This window comes from Ambystoma mexicanum, chromosome 1p (genome assembly GCF_040938575.1).
Source record: "Ambystoma mexicanum isolate Mex_15411 chromosome 1p, UKY_AmexF1_1, whole genome shotgun sequence".
NCBI lineage: Eukaryota > Metazoa > Chordata > Amphibia > Caudata > Ambystomatidae > Ambystoma > Ambystoma mexicanum.
In genome coordinates this window covers 1,232,311,867-1,232,330,771 of record NC_090921.1, presented here as the reverse complement: position 1 = coordinate 1,232,330,771, position 18,905 = coordinate 1,232,311,867, and positions in this window count along the sequence as shown.

The following is an 18,905-nucleotide window of genomic DNA, read 5'->3' as shown; positions in this document are numbered from 1 at the left end:
GCTGAATCAGAATTAAATCCCTTCAAGTTTGGGATGTTTGCAATTGGGTCAGGCTAGCAAATATTTTGCAATGCTAGAGTCTGGATTCTGCAAAGAAATCTGGATCTTTCAAGAATTCTGGAGTCAGCTACAAGTTGAAGAGTTCTGGAACAAGGTGCTGTGTGGACATCTGGAAGGGTTCTGGAATCAGCGTGTTCTGGAAGCAGTCTCTCTTTTGTGTATTGAAACTTCTATATTTATACATTACAAATGCCATCCCCCAGTTGATGGTGTGGGCAGAACTTCAAAACACACCCTAATGTCTGTGAGTGGCTGCTAGCGTGTGCTTTGTCCTGGTTGCAGTCTAAACAGAGCTGTCATTTTATGACAGGATTTAGGAACTCTCACCTGGATTTTTACCCAAAACATATTTTTGCACAAATGTACATTTGCACCATTATGTACCCTCATAACATTGTACACATTGGGCCTCATTATAAGGCTGGCGCTCCGGTAATGAAGGGGGCTGGTATGGGACCGGCCCCCTTCATTCCGGGAGCGCCGATTACGAGCTTCCCATCGCGGGACCCGGATCGCATGCCTGGTAAAACCAGGCATGCCTTCCGGGTCCCACGAGGGGAAGAGGGAGGCAATAACGGGCAAGATGTAATCTTCCCGTTATTAGCTCCCTCCCCATTCCCATTGAGCCCTATGGGGGCTCAAATGGGAATGGGGATGGGTTCCTGCAAGGAGGAATTACCAGGTCCTCCTATGTCAGTGTAACCCGGTAAATCCCCATTGCAGGAACCCGGCAATGGAGTCTGGAACGGAGGCAGCCATGGAGCTAATAGCTCCATGGCTACCTCCATTCTCGTAATGAGGCCCATATACTTTATACTTCATTATCTACATTTACATCCCCTTCCCATCTTTGTGAGAGCTGTATTGATCATTCTATGGATTTTTATCAATTTTACCCATAACACTTTGGATTAATCATTTGTAATTTGATACATCTCTGGGCGCTGATCAGGGGATCATGTGCATACAATTATAAGCTTGCAACAGTTATAGTTTTTCCACAATCAGTGTTTTAGTGTATCTTTGATTCCTTATGTAGTACGAACTCCTACCACATCTTCAACTGTCTAGCATCAGTTAAGATTTATAAGTTTGTATTTTTCACTTGTCTACTTATTTTGGCTGCCCTGTTAAATTTCGTAAAGTTCTGAAGCCAAAACAAGTAATTTCCATTCAAAATCCAGTCCAGGGTTTTCATTCTTACTTTCAAAGTGAGCAAATGGCCAGTCCTTTGAAGTTCACTGAGAAACCTCCTCCACATCCGGCCCCTCCTTTAGGAAGGTGGGTGTCCAAGCCTTCCTTTGTCCTTGGGTCAGCTAGGAGACAAATGTCTGAGGCTTTCTTTGTTTTCATTATGCGGGAACCATACACAGTCATTAGCCTTCCTGTTCTCAAGGAAGTGTCAAGCAGAGATGTCAGTTTTCCCAAGCCAGGCTATCAGATCAGAATTACATAGTGGATTGGACCCAGACTCGGCCCTTTGACATTAAAGTTTTTTCATTTCCTATATAAAATATAAGCACAGTTTATAAAGGATTTAAACCTTTTAAAAGAAGTAACCCTTCACCAACAGAAGCAATATTTACCATTTTAATCAGGAAATAGAAATACTTTTAAACATGGTTTGACAGCTAATTTTCTGATGTAGCTGTCAGTCAGTGAGGCCTGGATTCCTCTGACTGCCTGGATAATCCATGATTTCAGCAATCTTTCCTTTCAATAATTCACTGGGGAAAATGACTGAATTTAGTGCCAAAACAGCACTTTGAAGGTTGCCATTGATTAGGAAACTGTATTTAAGAGCATTTTTGAATTTTATCCCTTCTGTGGCCTTGTTTCAAGTGACGCTGTCACAATGCGACCCTGGAAGCTGTGGGCAAGATGGAGGGTCGGCAATAGGTCTCCTTCAACCTCTCGGTAACGGACTAGATGTCCATTGTCCAGCCTTACATATTATTGCCACGCCCCCTGCTCGTAGCGTTGCAACTTTTCAGTTACCGACACTCATGCTGTTTCCCGCTGGTCCGTTTGATTTCGTTCCTGTTTCTCTTTTGATTCTACACGCCCTCCTTCTTAGTTTCCTCCCTACCCTCCATGGCTCCCTTCTGTCCTTTGTTCCTCTTGTGCCCTGGTCCCATAGCCGGCTCCGTTTCTTGTCCACTTTCATTTTCAGAGCCGGTCTGCAGATCCTCCTACTGGCGTGTACCTCCTGTGTGGATACTTTGTATCCTTGGCTTTTCTCTGTGTTGGCTCCTTTCGATTGGCAGTTTTCTGACTGCATTCCTCTCCATTGGGTGTATAACTTATTTTCCTTAGTTCCCATTTTTTCTGTTGTTCTGTTTTCCTATTCCTACTCTAGATTACGCTCTCTCGCTCTTTTTCTCTCTCTCTCTTTCTCTCTCACTCTCTTTCTCTCTCTCTTAGCCTCTCTTTTTTCCTGGTCTTTCTGACAGCCTTTCCCCATTATTCTTGCACATTCCTCCGTGTCCTTACCGCATCAACCCGGAATCTCAAAACTCCTTTTTAATATTCTATTGTTCCCTTCTTATTCCCGGTACTCAAGTCCTGCCTTTTGCTCGTTCTTTCTTTTCTTCTATTGCAAGACTCTTCAGTATAATTAATCTTCATTATCATCACTGCACTTCTCCAACGAACCCCGCTCCGGACCGGAGCTCTACATTGATTCTACCACCTCTACTTACCTCATTACCAACTGCCAGAGGTACAACGTCCTACAAGACAGTGGAACAGGTTTTTTTCTGCCTATTTCAGCTTTTTCCCTGTTAGGAGGCTGGCTCCTATGGATACCCCTTTGGCTGTGTTCCTTGGCGGCCAAGGTGGCTTCTGGGGAGGCCCGTCCCTACCTACACGAAAAGAAAAGAGAGAGGAGAACTAAGAAGAAAGAAGAGGAGGAAGAGGAAGACTCTAAGAAGACAAGAAGCAAGAAGAGGATTGACCCTCCAGGCAGAGCTTCAGAAACTTCAGGTGAGGAGAGCCGGTGGAAGGAGTCCTCTGAAATTGACAGACAGTGACAGATGACAGATGACAGCAGTGATTCCTGTTTTTATACCAACTTTGCCTGTGCGTGTGGCAGGGTATGCAACTCTTTGGTGGTGTATGCACCATGTGCAATTTTTCAGATTTTGCGCGCACAGGTTTATTTCCTCAATTTTTGACCGTTTTATTTCCCCATTGGCAAAGGGGTGCAGTGTGGCGCAGTGGTGTGGATACAAATATTCCACAATATAGACTTTTTCAAGTTCATTTGCAAACTTGTTCTCAACCAAAGCACCAACAGATTATGTAAGACTAGTGCATATAGAACGAAGTGACCTATCTATTGAAGAAATTGAAAACACATTTCTTGCAAGATCATTAAGGGAACCAAAGACCTATGAAATGAGGAATGTACTACAAGAGCTTTCAGTTAGACCAGATTCTTTGCCTATCAAGGAATTGAAACTCACATCAAAATTTGTACCACAATTGCCACCTGACAATGTCATTGACACCTTCTACAAAGCTGTTACAGAAGAATTATACAGAACATAAGGCACTACGAGACCTGGTCTCAGACATGTCAGAAGTCATTAAAGAAGCCGATAAGGGTGGCAACATCGTTATAATGGAGAGATTGCACTATTTGGAAATGGCTAAACAGCATTTACAAATTCCTGGTTGTTATAAAGTGTTGACCACCAACCCAACAACAGACATAGTTGCACAATTGGGGGAATATATCACAAGATGGTGCAGACAAGGGCTTATTTCAGAAGAAGAGAAAAGATACATGACTATCAAAGAACCAACGATCCCCACTATGTATTTTCTTCCAAAACTACATAAGAAATTCAATACAATAACAGAGGGCCGACCCATCCTTAGTGGAATAGGATGGGCCACTGAAAACATTTTTGGAGGATTTAGACAACGTACTAAGACCACGAGCCAGAAAACTTAAATCTTACTTAAAAGATACAGCAAGTGCGATTATAAAAGATACAGCAAGTGCGATTATGAAACTTAAGACAATCAAATTGTTAAATTGGATACATACTAGCAACTCTTGATGTAAAGGCACTTTACACATCAATCCAACATCATTGGGCAATCAATACCATCGACTATTCTTTCAAAGACGAGTCTGCATCTTTCTATCAACAGATACAAATGATCAAAGAGATGCTGCGACTACAACATATTTATCTTCGACAACCAATTCTTTCAACAGATAAAAGGGGTGGCCATGGGCACCAAATACGCCCCATTCCTGGCCAAACTGTTTATAGGACTTTTTGGGGACAAAGTGATGTATACTGATGAAGCATATAAAGACAGGATGATATTGTGGACTCAATACATTGGGCCTCATTACGACCCAGGCGGTAAGTTACCGCCTGGGTCGTACCTTTACCACCATGGTGTAAACTATGTTTACGCCATGGTGGTTGGCGGACTTACCGCCCCATTCCGAGGTTGGCGGGGCGGTAAGTCCCCATTAACCCATTTACCCTTCCCCATTCCCATTTTTGCCCCATAGGGCATAATGGGAGTGGGGAAGGCGTTAATTACGCCACCGTAAATTACGGTGGCGTAATTAACAACAAGGTCCCTTAGCGCCATGGATTTTAACACCTGCTAAAAGCGGGTGTTAAATCCTCCATGGCGCTAAGGGACCTCGGAATCATGCGGTAAGGGTCGGTGCTGTTTACGCCGCCGTAAACCCCTTACCGCCTGGGTCGTAATGAGGCCCATTGATGACGTCCTACTAATTACGAATGGGATGGCAGAACAATTCAATGAATTTATGAGAAGAATAAACTATAACAACTTTGGGATCAGGCACATCTGATACTAACACAATTAACTTCATAGATTTGCCGATAAATGTGAAGAATTTGAAACTCGAGATACAGACCTTTCGAAAAGAAACAGATGTCAACGCTATACTTTATGCGGCAAGTTGCCATCATAAACCCACAGTGTTGAACATTCCGCATCAGAGCCAGTAGAAATTGTGAAAATGAAGACAAATTTGAGAAAGAATGCACACTTCTCAGGTCAAGATTTTATCTAAGGGGATATGCTAAAGATTGTGTGAAGAAAGCATACAAAGGAAGCTGTCAATTGACACAGACCCTTTACCAGCACTTGACACTCAATGCCTGCACTTACCCTTTACCCTTGCCAGCTGCTGGCCGTACTTTACTTATTGTTATTTGTTCTATTATCCTTTTACTGCACTGTCCCCTCCCTCTTCCCCTTGCACTCTCCCCTTCCTCCTACCTATGCACTTGCACGATCTGAATGAAACCTGGCCTAGTAGGATTGTTGTCTGTCTTCCCTCTGTTCCCCCTCCCTTGCCTCGTCGCGCCTTGAAACACTGGTGTATAGGCGTGTTATAAATGCCATATCATATCGTATCATGTCATATCATATAATATCATATCATAACATAGTATTATAAACTAGATGACAACATGTTTTCAAAAATGTAAGCAGTGTCACAATGGACCACATCACGATATTATCTATAACCTGAATTGATCTACACAGGTGCAACAAGACTAGTCTCACACTGTTATAAGGCAGAGGAAGGGAAAGGAAATCAGAGCCAAAGCCAAGTAAAGTCGCTCTCTTGGAAACAGCAATCCAGCCAGAGATTAAATGGATGATGTCATGAGGATGAAGCTGCTGTGATGTGATAAGCACCTCTCTAGTCCAATGAGAATGAATCTTATGCATGGTAGGGTGCTTTTTTCTACTACTGATGATTTCTTTCTTCTCGGTTTGTTTTAAACAAAATATACTGGATAGGAGTGGTCAGCTCAAGAAGACGAGCCACTGTATGAGTGGGCGTATTGAGAAGATCGGAGGCCATCAGAGGCTCATGAGAGAAGGGGAACATTATGTTTGAGTTGCACCTGTTGTGCACACATTATAGAAACCTGTTGGCCGTGTTGGAGCCAAAGTTTTGAGATCGTATTGAAGTTGAGAGAAGAAACTGAACAGTTCGAAGCGACGAGCTGAAAGCAGCTGTCAACCGCCAGAAGAACCATCTGTGCGGCCTCGCTGACGGTTTCCCTCCTAGCCCCCACCTCTCGGGAGGAGGAGCCGTGGCTGCGGAGGGTTTCTCCTGTTACATAACACTGAGGAAGGGCGGGCCCGTAAGGCCTATCATGTGCGAGAATCCGACGCAGGGGGACGTTACAGCTGATCGCCGGCCGACTAGAGGAGAAGGAGGGGCCACACCTCCGGCATGTAGACGCGATCTGGAGATCCGTTGATAAGAAGGCAAAGGCAGAGAGAGAGAGAGGATGAGTCATTGAGCGCTGTGAAGTCTGGAAGCTTAACTGAACGTACGTTACTGGTGAGCACAGACGCATGTGTATAACCACACAAAGGACGAAAGGGAGAAAACAACCTTTCGAACTATTACTAAAATAAAGGAACTTTCAGGGGATATAATTACAATAAGGCCAGGGAATATAACCACCTGCAGGAGAAAGTGGTTGAAGAGAGAGTGTAAAACGTTAAAATCCATAGAACATTATAAGACTCAAAGTGAATCCAAGTTCTGAAACAGAGCTGAAGGTGATTTACTGGGGAAAATAACATATAATACTGTAAGGAACTCTAGAACTGAACCTAGTTAACACATGACATCCTCAACTCTCCCATACATCATTTCATGAAAAGAGGAGGAAGAATACCAAGACAAGAGAATTCTGCAGTTTTTCAAATATCCTTTTATGTTGTTGTTTGAATAAGAAACTACAGTTTAATGTATTAAACACTCTGAAACTTTACAAGCCTGTCTATTGGTCTGTCTCCCACCTTGAGTTTGTGACACACACATAGTCATACATGCCCAAACCGACTCATTCATAACAGACAGTATGGAAGAAGGACTATTCCAGCTAAGGATTTTGATAACTAGATTTCACAAAAATATAGTATATTTGCACCGGCAGCAATTTGTAAATATATAAAATACCAATATTAAAATTGAAATATAACATGAGAAGTTAAATGGAAAGCTATTCTTTGGACTGTGATGACAAACATTACAGAAAATTATAGTATACATGCACGGGCAGCGATTTATAATTATAAAGAATAACATTAATTCAATTTAAATCAAATGTTTTCCAACACAGGGTTTTCGAATGAACATGTATACCCCAAACACTTAGAATGAGAACCCTAGTACCAATCTGGATAGAAACCATTTTAATACCAATCCCAAAAGATGGCTTCTGAATGCCCAACAGGAACTGCACCTAGTCCGGGTTCACGAAACCGAGAAGGGACTCAAGCTTTAGTATTGCCATAGCAACCTTAAGCAACATATACTGAATGGAGACGGCGCACCGCGTCTTAATAAAACCAACGCAGGTGACGAGCGCACGATCATAAGGTAAGAGACTGTCCACAAACTTCGTACGTTTGTACTGTAAGGATATTTGGCGTGTTACAGTACAGAGTACAGCAATACTGCACAAGTAGCACAATTTTTTTGCAGCACCACCACCACAAGGGTGCGGTGCATTGCTATATGGGTTAGCAGATTAACAAGGAAAGACAGGCTATTCAGTCAAAAACGATTTTAACATATAAGATGCAAATCTATTTTTACAGTTAAAAGCACACGTGTTCATTTAAAAATGCACACTATTTTTCACCTGAAATGCCTATGGTGCGAGAGACACATTTGAAAATTAACAGCTAACCTATTAACCATTAACCTGACTAATAAAACCTTATTTAATATAACCCACTAATAAAATGTGTTCTCCACTGCAGAATTAGGCATACTCTGAAAACCATTTAAATGTGTGTGCAGATTTTTTTCTCTTCTCTTCTCTGCCTGATTCTCCGTGTTTTTGTGCACACTAACTGCAGGAGAAGGAAGTCAGATTTGCAACAATTGCAAATGTATAAGCGAAGCTATTGTTGAAGAGTAGGAGGATGAGAGATGATGGATTTCATTGGGACACGTCATACAGAGGGCTGAGAGGAAAGTTTTAGTGGGCAGTAACGGGGAAAGACAGGCAGACATCTTTCTGCACTACTGGGGAGAAGACCTGGCTGTGGGGTCCTGACTGAATGCAGATTCCTGTGTCCTGCTGCAGTCGAGATTGGGGAGAGCTGAAAGAAAAACCTTTCCACTGGCTGAGGCATTCCTAGCTGAAAAAGCTGAGAATTCCAGGCAATGACCCCGGCTTGAGAAGGCAAGCGTTCCTTTTTGTTGGAGTTAATCCAAGAGAGCCACATTCACAAAGAGAACAACTAAAAAGATAAGGTAATGAGAAGTGTGGGAGCTGAGTGTGTACGGTAATATGCAGTCAGTGTAGGATTCCTGTGCGTGTCTTAATCAAATACCAATGTTCCAATTTGAGTTCTGTTCTCCGCCACGCTCTTTGCAGTGTGTCATAGACAATGCTTTGACTGTACCATTTTATTTATTTCTGTAAAGAATGAGATCGTGTCTAAATGCAGCTTTTATAATACAGAAAATATTTGAAAACAGACGGGTGTTTTATTTTCTATTTACCATTACAATGCCGATGATGTGGGGAGATTTTTAAACATTGCAATGGTCATTTTAAGACAGATGTGTGCATGTCAGAATCAGTATGAATAATTGTGAGTGACTGTAGCATAGCTTGTTGGAGGTACATGAGCCAACGGGAAGAGAGACTCTCTGAACATAGCTCCCTACCGTATATAAGGTAGTGGAAATTACCACAAGACTACCACATATAGCTCTCTGTCGTAAATAAGTCAGTGAGTTCGCCCATGGTGGCACACCAACACTATCACTGGAAATGTGGTATTCCTAGAATGCAGGTCTGAGGTCTCTCTAGTGATCACACGAAAAATCTAAGCAAAGATAAGGGATTCTGGACATTGGGGCCACAAATAAAACAAGGGAATTATGCTCACCAAAATACCACCAACCACGTATACCAAATATGCAGGTCTGGGTGCTGAAATAATGCATGTCCATTGTATTATTGTTGCACATGGCCAAATCTGAATACAAAGAGTGATTATTGCTAAGTTATTTTTCGGCGGTAATAAAATACCGTCAGGCCCCAAATCTCCACAAAATACCCTACATATTTATGGTGCGTTGGCCGGGAAAGTGATCATAGAGTACCTACTGGGCGTGGCAAGCGTGTCTCACACTGCCATTTGCACATTAAAGGGAACCCATTTTATAATAGCAGTGTGCCACTAAAAACGAATTTCAGAATGTCACAAAGGGAAACCACATTCTCAGATCTAGTGCAATATTTAGAGGCAAAGTTATTTGCACATGGGAATTGGTCTTCGAATAGCACGTTAGAATGGAGTAACCGCATTCAGGGTGAGGTGCAGAAAGAAAAACTAGACAATATTTTTGCAGAAGGCAGCATAATTCAGGTCTGCCTTACAAGATTATTGAATGCAGCCGATAAAAGTGCAGAGAAAGACTGTTTAATACGGCTATGCGGCAAAATATGGTTTATTTTAAACAAGTCCCTGCGAATGCAAGAGAATGATACTCAGCTAATTAACAGGTTAAAGACTGAATTAGATGGGGCAAGTAAAAATCAGGAAATGTTGAGAGCAGAATTGGATGTATGCCAAAAAGACATGCAATTAAAATGCAGAGACTTTGATACTCAGTTATCCAAAAGCAAGAAACAATTTGAAGATAGTGAGCAAGAATTGACACACTTAAAAGCCTTAGTGGATCACATTAGGCAGGATAAAGATGAGGTTGTTTCAGAAATGCAGATTTTACAAAAAGAACATTGTGAAAAAGAAGGTGATCTCCAGAGTGCAGAACAAGAAATGATTAAAATGATTCAAGAAAGAGACAAAAGAAATAAAGAGTTCAATGAATGCCAAATGCAAATGTGCGACATGCAGGAGGCGATTAATAAAATGAGCGATGAAAATAATTATTTGCAGAATGAAGCAACTAGACTCCTTAAAAAGTGTAAGGACTTAGAACAGCAAATGTGCATTCCCAGGTCCCAGGAGAGGCGGCAGGGTACCACATTCAATGGAGTGGAGGTGAATTCTAGCTCTGCCCAAAGAGCTAGTGCCCCAGTGACTGGGCCGGTGACTGAACTTGGTTGCAGCGCCCTTGGGGGATTTGATACTCCCATTGGGGGCAGCCACCAATCTCATACACCTGAAAACAGGATTGAATCACAAAATAGTGCAATTCCATGCATTGCAACAAGTAGCCCCATAAAAATAATGAAATCCATTAAAGCCCTGATCAAACCATTTAAAAAGGGAGGTGAATGCTGCATTGATGATCACTTAGAAGCGGTACATGACATTTTTAAAGCACTCCAGATACCTAAGGAACAGTACAGACAATATTTTCATTTAACTTTAGATGCCCCGACGGCCAGCATCATAAGGGGATTAAATGAACAGCAGAATATGACATGGCTGGAGTTTGAAAAAGAAATTAGGCGTCATTTTTCTCCTTTTCAGTCATTGCAGGAGGCAAAGAAAGTCGCGTACACTATTACTGCTGGACCTAATACATCCCCTCGCCAATTTTTACAAGACTTAAAAAGAGCATTCTCTCGCTTTGATGTATCTTTTGACTCAAATTCCAATGAGTTTAAAACCGCATACTTCTATGGGCTACAGAAAGACATCATATCCCAATTGGTCCGTGAATTTGACCGTGACAAGTCCCTTGAATGGATTGTACATCAAAGCACTAAGCTATATGAGGTACTCTATTGTCAGGGTAGAGAAAGTGATAAAATGAAAGATACTAGGCCTAAATCTAAAGAACCCTCAGCCACAGTAATGGAAATCAGGTCAGCCAAAATGTCCCTTGAGTCTGCTCAAAGTCAAGGTAAAAATAATGTGACACCTGAACAAAGGGGTAATCAACAAAGATCGCCATTTCCTGTACCAATGTTCCAATCACATGATCCTAGTAATAGAGAGAGCTACATCAGCCCTAGATATTTAGGGGATAGACCCCGGGTAAGATACCGGTCTGATATGGCAGGTATGAACAATAACCAGAGACAAAATCAAGATCAAAGAAATGATGGTCCCTACCAGTCATTGGGGACACAGAGCAGATTTGATCCCAGCACCATGATATATGGTAATCAGGATAGGCCCCGATATGTGGATCGATTTACTGATAATGGAAATCAACATAGGGGCCAGTACCCACAATCTGAGAGACAGGACATGAGGCAAAACGTGAACTACAGTCCACACCAGTACGATGATTCCCCACCAAGGGACTATAATCAAAGGATGGGTGCAACCCGCTCCCCTCCACAAATGAATCAAGAGTTCAGAAACCATCCCAACCGGTATCAATCACCTGAGAGGTATCAGAATAGATCCAATCAGGGGGAAAACAACCAATATCGACCTAGGCCACAGAAAGAGGATCCTAGAGAGATGGAAAGGTTCCAGTGCCTTGAGGCCCAAGTGAAAATGTTAGCTGAGCAAATAGGAAAGCTCTATACAGCGCAAAAACAACCTTCCAAAGAGGGGGCTGATGGCCATAGCAATGACCGGGGGGCTTCCGAAAAGTGACTAAGTACTCATGATAATCGCAGTGCCAAAATGACAGATTGCTCTGATATAATTTTGCATGACAACTCTGAGGTGACTAATGGATTAAAAATGAAAGTACCAGTAAATGAAATTGTGATAGAAAGTGCAAATACTTCTAAAAAAGAGGTACGGTTTAACTTAGAGCTAAATAAAACAGTAAAGATTTGCACAAATGAAAAAGAAACATTAGGAATTCCAAAAGAACAAAGGGACAGATTTAAGAAAAATGACTCATGCATGGGGAATACCAGTGAACAGGGAGTAAGTGGGGATGCCATAGCTCCTTCCCTGGGCAAGCAAAACAATGACCAAACACAGACAGAAAAAGGAAATACTCACAAGGAGGGTACAAGTCAATCACCTGAAGAATTCTTTGAGCCACATATTCTTGAAGAGGCTGCAAGGGCTGGTATTACACTAAATGATCACAAATGCACAGAATTAAAAAATGACAAATTGCTGAATGATGTTGTTACGCATGTTCAGTTGGAAGGTTGTAATGTGGTCTCTGATGTTACCCAGATGGATGGGCGAACAGTGGCCACACTCCAAAAAACTTCTGATCATGGAGAAATGAATAAAATATCTCGCACAGAAATGGGTAAAAAGGAGGGAAAAATGTCTTTTCATTTACCAATGTGCTTAGCCAAAAGTGAAAAAGACCTGAGAAAGGTGAGCCCTGAAATCAGTAAGAATTCACATTTCTTATGTGTATTAGAGGAAGTTGAGGACAGATATTATGCACCCATCACTGTAGAAGAAAAATGCCACACCTTCGCTATGATTGACACTGGCGCACAGGCCACAATTATGTCCAAGGAGCTGGTAAAGAGTATCAATGAAGGGAGGCCTCCACAGAGTCAGATCACAGTGAAGGCAAATCAAGGCCCAGTGCATAACTTTAATGGGGAGGAGGTGCCCATCATAGGTGTAACTGAGGTTGACATAAAAATAGGAAAGCACAGAATGAAACAAGAGGTATTGATCACATCTATTTGTGAAATTCCATTTCTGATGGGGACAGATTGCCTGAAAAGATTGTCTCCTCTCATAGATGGGGTGAATGGAGTGCTGTGGTCCTTAACCAAAAAACCATTGAGGCCTAAGAAACTAAAATCACAAAACAGCAATATAAATGAATGTCACACCGTTGCCAAAACAAATGATGCTGTGGAGGTATATCTCCAGAATAGCTGCATACCTAGTGTCACTGTTATATTAATGTGTCAAGACAAAGATCAGAGCGACAATGAAAAACTACCTGTACAAATATACTTGGACCCAAGGAAAGATTGGCAGACTGCTATAGATGAGCACACATTACGTTTTTACTTAAAAGAGAATACATGCAAACAGAATATTGTTCCTAAAACAGATTCAGAAAAACACATTACCACTCTGGCAGAAATACACATGGAAGATGAGCAACCATGGGTTCACGTTGGTATAAATGATTATCTTAAAACAATAAAAGCCACTTTAGCGCTTGAACATGAAAGGAGTTTCATTAATGAGAGATTGTTGCAAAAAATTATGGAGAGGGAAGAAATCCCGAAATTTAGGATTAAAAACCAATATGTTTCTGGGTTGGACAGTCCAGACTTTGAAAACCGAATTGCAGGCAGATGCATGCTTAAAATTAGCATTGGGCAGAAAACAATTTACCATAATGTATGGATAGTGAATGGAGCACAAAATGAATTTTACATGGGCAATGACATCATGCACAGAATGTGTATGGTGTTAGATTTCCTTAATCAAAAAATATGGTCACGCCTAGGTGGGCCGGCACCTGAATTTGAAGACAAAAGAAGGGCTTATCATTGTGCACAACTGGTTCCTTATGCCATCGAATTACAAATAAGGAAAGATACTATTATTCCTGCATTTACAAAACAGTTTGCAATAACACTGAAATGCAAAAATGGGCAGCAGATGAAAGGCTCTGATGCATTTGTATGCCTGAATGAATCCATAAAACAGCAAGGCCTGGATTATGAATACATTCCATTGGTAGACATTGGTGAGGGATCTGTAAAAATCATGGTAAATAATAAAGGTTGTCAGGATATTCATTTAGAGGAAAACTCCCCATTAGGAATGGCCATACAAAAATCACATTATACGGCAGATTTAAATAACATGGTGATTGGGAATATTCCTGAAAAATATGTAGATGCCAAGGGCGAGTTGCCAGAACACCTGGACTCTCAGCCCAAAGGAATATTTAAAATTCATTCTGTGTATCCTTATGATTCAAATGAGACAGTGTGCTGTCATCAAGAGGATTGCATAATATTTAATTTAAATGAAAATGAAACAGGAAATCAGCCCATTGAAGTGGAAGCTGATATGCCAAAATATTTAAAAGTGGCAGCTCTACAAAAAGACACAGCCACACAGTTAGAGGAAAGCGCTGAGATTCCTTTACCAGAAGAGTTTCCAGAATTTTCCAGAATGGTAGAAGAGCAGATCTCCTTAGCGGATGCATGTGACAGCGATGGGGATCGAAACGACCTGAGGGAAATATTTATGGAGTTTAAGGATGTATTTGCAAAAGATGCTTATGATTGTGGTTTAACTGATTTACATGTGGCCACACTACCAGAAGGTTGTAGCAGAAATCCAGTGTTTGTACGCCAGTATAGACTACCGCTGGCATGTTTAGAATCATTGGCAGAGATTATTAAAAATTTGGAATCACGGGGAATAATTAGGCCCATTCATAGCACATCCAATACGCCTATTTTAGGTGTGTTAAAGCCAAATGGTCAATGGCGGCTGTGTGCAGACTTAAGAGAGTTAAATAAAAGAGTACCAGTATCTAGATGGCCACTACCATTCATTGATCAGGGCCTAGCTCAGATACATGGTTCAAATGTATTTACCACATTAGATCTCACATCTGGATATTGGTGTGTGCCATTGGCAGAGGAGATACAACACCTATTTTCCTTTACATTTGACAGGACTCAATATGCCTGGCTTAGAGCTCCGTTCGGGTACATCAATAGTGGGAGTGAATTTGGCATATTTTTGAGAAAGGCCATGCCAGATGCAGCGGAAAGAGGAACAATAGTTTATGTGGATGATGTCCTGATAAAAAATGAAAACCTTAAAAGTCATTTTGATGAAATAAGACATGTGCTTGGCCAATTGCAGAAAGCAGGCGCCAAAGTATCTTTGCAAAAAGCACAATGGTGCAAGAAAAAAGTGAACTTTCTAGGGCATGAAGTGACTGAACATGGGCTAAATCCACAAAGGAAGAAAATAGAGGCCATACAAAGATTAAAAGATCCTAAAAATGTGAAAGGAGTAAAAAGTTTATTAGGGATGACAGGCTATAACAGAAAGTTCATTGAGAATTATGCAGAAATCACTCAACCATTGACTAAACTGCTTAAACTAAATACTCCCTGGAGATGGGAAAGAGAGCAGTCTGATGCAGTGGCTAGATTGAAGGAATGTCTTGTAAAGGCACCATGTTTAGCATACCCCATAAAGGACAGGGATTTCTTTATAGAAATAGGCTTTTCTGAACATTGTATGTCAGCAGTGTTATCACAAAAACACGATTTGAATCACAAAACCATTGCATATGCAAGTAAGGCATTTTCCCAAGTTGAAATGAAATTTAATGAATGTGAGAAGGCCCTATTAACCACTGTGTGGGCGCTACAACATTTCCGCCCCATTGTTCAGGGAGAAAAGGTGATTATTGAAACAAATCATCAACCTTTGCAATTTTTAGAGAGTAAAAGAATTAGATCAGGCAATCTAGCGCAATCCAGAATCACTTCATGGACGCTGGCATTACAAGGTTTTCCCGTAGAAGTGAGATATGGACAAAATAAAAAGAGCCCAATTGCTCAAGGGTTAGCTGACTTACATGACTGTGCAGCTGAACAAATACCAAATGAAATGGAAGTGGAAACTAGTTTACAGGAATTTGAACAATCATCACACAAAGCTTTTGATGAAAAAACATGCAAGGATTTGCCAACTGTATATGTGGATGGTTGTGCTTTTCACATTGAAAATGACAGTAATAAACAGTTAGTGGCAGGAATAGGAAATGTCTGGTTGAAATGTGAAGGCGTTCCCAGTATAGGGATGAGGATTGGAGATAGGAGCAGTCAGGTGGCGGAATTGGCAGCCATCTATAAAGCAATTGCTACTGCAGTTGATAAAAAGTTCAGTGAAATTGTCCTGGTGACTGATTCTGACTATGCACGGAATAGCTTTGTGGAGTATTTGCCTGGTTGGAAAGCAAGAGGCATGGTTACATACAACAAAAAGCCACTTAAACATGGAAAAATGATACAAGCCATAGACAAATTGGTGTCAGAAAATAATTTAACAATATACTGGAGAAAAATTCGTGGGCATTTAAAAACACCAGGAGAGGATAAGGAGGGAAATGATAAGGCAGACCATCTGGCTAAGATTGGGGCTGTGATGGGAGAATTGCTACATATTGATTATTTAATGGGTGAAATACAAATTGATGCAGTGACACGTTCTAAAGCACCAAAGGAGGTAGATCAACCGGTGGTGCAGTGGAGTCATGACACGCCAGACCAAGATTTGATTGAGGCACAAAAGAATGATCAAATTTTGGGAATCTATTATAATCATTTGATAGATCCTGAACAAAATCCTTTAACAGAAAAAGATTGCATGGGAAAAGAAGAGTTGAGGGTGTTATTAAAGAACAAAACACGAATCAGATTACAGGATGGACTCATGATTAGAGAGTCCATAACAGGACAAATACAGTGGGTAGTACCCCTTTCATTCAGAGGACTAATGCTACACCATGCACATGATGCCATAACTGCAGGCCATAGAGGTTCACAAAAAACATTAGAAATACTAAAAGATTATGCTTACTGGCCTCATATGTCCCAAGATGTGGAATTATATACTAGAGGATGTCTAGTATGCGCCCAATTTAAACCTGCTTCACCAATGCATAGAGCACCATTGATGAAAAGAGGCCTAACTCTCCCATGGTCAGATTTGCAAATAGACTATGTAGGTCCTTTAAAAATGTCGAGCAGGGGACACCGTTATATTTTGAGTGTGGTATGTTTGATGTCAAAGTGGATTGAGTGCATTCCTGCACCAGATTGTAGTGCGCAAACAGCAGCCACATTGCTGGTGAACCATGTGTTCTCAAGGTTTGGGTTGCCGCAAAGAATTGAGTCAGACAGAGGAAGTCATTTCACAAGTACTCTAATGAGCAAGGTATGGCAAATACTAGGTGTGAAAAGGAAACTACATATCGCATATCGGGCGGCGTCTTCAGGTACAGTTGAAAGAAGCAATAGGTCTGTTGTGGATATTTTAAAGAAATTTGTGGCAGAAGCAGGTTCCAGCTGGGATTTGCGTTTACCATTGGTTTTGATGGCAATCAGGTCGACTCCTGCCAAAGCAACAGGTGTTAGCCCCCATGAGGTCTTAACAGGTAGGAAAATGGTGTTACCACAACACCTACTATACAGAACACATGAGCAAACTCTAGTGAGTGCATCCACGGTTCATGAATATATTGATGAACTGAGGAGGCATTTGCAACATGCATTTGCTTTTGTGCAGAGAAATCTGGAAAGAGCTGCTGACAGTGCTAAGTCATATTATGACAAAAAGACATCAGTAAAGGAATACAATGTAGGGGATCAGGTGTACAAGTTTCATTTTGGAAAAAGTAAACAGAAAAATTCTAAATTTCTAGCAGCCTGGCAGGGGCCATTTCGAATTATAGATAAGGTCTCTCCTGTAGTGTATAAAATTTTGAAAAATTAAGGTGAAACAGCCATAGAGCAGTTTGTCCATGTAAATCAAATCAAACCATGCCATCCCAGACATGAGATCAGGCAGCTTGAGCATGTAGAAACGGATAGAGTCCCTTGAGAAAATAAATGGGTGTAATCAGGAGGCAGTGACAAAGAAGTTAAAAAAAGTTGATTGTTATGATGGCACATAAACACTGTAATATATGTAAAAATATATAATATAAATAAATAAATAAATAAATAAATAAATGCACATATAACGGAAGCTCGTGGTTGGTGTGCAGAGAGAAAGTGTATTAAATATTGAATGCTGTTTTATATATGCTTGTTTTCTTTTAACTTGTATTTGATTTCAGAAAAAAAAACAGAAAAAAATATAAACGAAAATATAAATCTAAGCAAAGATAAGGGATTCTGGACATTGGGGCCACAAATAAAACAAGGGAATTATGCTCACCAAAATACCACCAACCACGTATACCAAATATGCAGGTCTGGGTGCTGAAATAATGCATGTCCATTGTATTATTGTTGCACATGGCCAAATCTGAATACAAAGAGTGATTATTGCTAAGTTATTTTTCGGCGGTAATAAAATACCGTCAGGCCCCAAATCTCCACAAAATACCCTACAGTACAATAGTAGATATAGGCATACCTGCGGAAGTGCTGTTTTGTGAGATAGCCTGACCATCGGCAAAAATAAGAATGCAATACATATTACCCACATGTATCAGGATAACCTCGTATGATTACGACCGGCCCCTGCTCGGTTTCCATGAAATCGAAATTATAAGGGAGCAGAGGAAAGCAATGGACAAATTAAGCTTTATAAGTCTCTCGAATTGCAAATGAACACTGAGCGCATTAGGCAAAACGAAAATACTAGATTAAGAAACAATGCAAAGTTTTGGCTTTAGGGCTCCGATCGGCTCTAAGAATGCAACCTTTTACATTCAACGCAAAGGAAAGATGTGACATTGAAAGTGACGGGTGAGGGGATTGTTTACCTTTATCATTATATGTAGATCAAACCTATTAACACTCACATTTATACAGAGAATATTATGCAATTGACAAATAACTGAGAGATAATGGTCATGGTAATGAGTACCAATAAGGGATCAAGTATTGCATAATGTGCCATGACTAGCCAATGACTATACCCAGTGCCAATGAGGTTATGAATGTGGGTATGCAACCACATTGAGATTAATTCATTAACCAATATTGCAATACGGGTAGAATACAAAGTATGGACAAATAATCAGAATCATACATTCTAATATAAATTATTTCTTGTGTTTTCTTGTGTCTCCTGTCTCCCTCCCTACCTATCTTCCCTTACACCAACCCCAACTTTATATCTTACAACTAATTGCAAATGCTACCATTATGTTTGTGATTCATATGACAGGCAATATGAATATTACCCTT